The following is a 2,182-nucleotide window of genomic DNA, read 5'->3' on the forward strand; positions in this document are numbered from 1 at the left end:
GTGACGGAAAAATAAAAGAAACTTAAAAAAACTTAAAAATACTTAACTAACCTAACCTTATTACTACAACTAACTTAAAATTATAATCGCAAATTGAAATTACTAATTGGAATGATAATTGGTACATAGTAAAAGGTCTCTAAAAATATTAAAGCTTACAGGAAAAACTAAATCCCAAATGGAAATAACTTAAAAAGAAACTAAAACTTAAAAAGGCGTCGCAAAATTCTAAAGCACCTAAATCTTAGTCTAAAGAAAAGGCACTTAAGGAATTCTACGGCAAAGCCTAAAAATATAGGAGTAAAAATAACTATAGCAAAAACTAAGTTTAAAATTAAATATGAGCTAAAAATATAAATATTACGCTACAGCGATTAAAAAGGTACAAAATATAAAAATATATAAAAAGTTGTAAAAAGTACAATTTTTATAAAAATATTATTTTTATATTATTTATTTAATAAAAACTACTAATTTTACAATTTTAATAAAACTAATTAAACAAAATACATAAATATAAAGTAAAAAGTAAAAATAAAACTAAAATTAATAATAATAATAATAATAATTAAGTTAAATAATAATAATAATAATTAAAACCCCGTAATCAATGCGAAATTAGGGTTTTGTCCGTGTGTCAGAGGGTCTCCGCGAGTCGCGGCAAATAAAGAGGAAAACCCCGCGAGTCGCGGGGTTCAGAAAAACAGTTGACAGGTTTCACTTTTTACGCGTTTTTCTTTATATTTTTTTTTTTTATTTTCTTTTTTTCTGTTTTTAGTTTAAATAAACGATTTTTAATAAAATTTATATTTTTATAAATTAAAATAAAGATAAAGAAACTTATAAAACTTAAATATTTAACAAAATCCTAAAAATACTTATATTTTTGTTTTTCTTTTTATATTTTTCAATAATTAAAACGTATTTTTACAAAAATGACTTTTAATAAAAGTAACTAAAAAATTTTTTTTTTTTTTATATTAGCGTTGCGCTTCCGGCTTTTAAGAGTTGTTCCCCGGCAGCGGCGCCAAAAATACTTGATGTCAAAGCAGAGGGGTATAAAATACTATTAAATTTTATTAGAAAATACTATTAAATACGATACAATTTTACACAAGATATTTATTTATTTATAGAATGGATATACTTAAACCTTGCTACAACACTTATAGGCAGTGTACCTAATCGTACAGTAGTGTAGTTTTTAGTAAGTCCGGTTCGTTCCACAGGGAAATCTTTAAACAAAGCTCAACGCTATATTAGTTTACTTTTATAAAAATACAAATATATATATAAGTAATATTATTATTATAAAGGGGGGTTTTTACCGTTTAATGACCGGTTTGTCGATTTTAAAACTTTAGTCGCAGTTAAAACCTAATGTAAAATATAAAATAAATACAAGACTTTAAATTAAAGCGTAAAGTAAATAACGATAATGAAATTGCGAATAAAAATGCGATAAAATAAAATTGCGATAAAAAAGTACGATAATTAAAAGTGCGATAAAATGAAATAACAATAAATAAAAGTGCGATAATTAGAAGTGCAATTAAATATAAAATAAAGGAAATTAAATATGAAATAAAAGAATTATGCTTATTTAAACTTCCGTAATCATGATGTTTGACGTGTTGATTTTAGTTTTATGCCCATGGGTTAATTGTCCTTTGTCCTGGATTATTCAATATGTCCGTCTGGTTTTTGTCCATAACAGTCCATCAGTCATAAATATAAATTGCAAGTGTCCTTGTCAAATTATTATTATACCCGAAGATAAATATTCCAACTAATTGGGGATTCGAATTGTAACAAGGTTTTAATACTTTGTTTAATGAATACACCAGGTTATCGACTGCGTGTAAACCAAGGTTTTACTACTTTGTTAACAATTACACCAATTACCCTTGAATGTAATTTCACCCCTGTTTTAATTATTCTAGTGGCTATTAATCCATTCCCGTGTCCGGTTAAATGAACGATTATTCGTACATATAAATACCCCGCCCATCGTGTCCGATCGAGTGTATATGGTAATTTATAGGGACGCCCAATTGTAAATCTTTATATTAACATTAACAAACTTTCATTTAGTTAAACAAATATAAAGCCCATTAATAGCCCATAGTCTAGTTTCCACAAGTGTCGTTCTTTTGTCCAAACCCCAATTATGGTACAAAGC

This window comes from Rutidosis leptorrhynchoides, chromosome 7 (genome assembly GCF_046630445.1).
Source record: "Rutidosis leptorrhynchoides isolate AG116_Rl617_1_P2 chromosome 7, CSIRO_AGI_Rlap_v1, whole genome shotgun sequence".
Taxonomy (NCBI): Eukaryota; Viridiplantae; Streptophyta; class Magnoliopsida; order Asterales; family Asteraceae; genus Rutidosis; species Rutidosis leptorrhynchoides.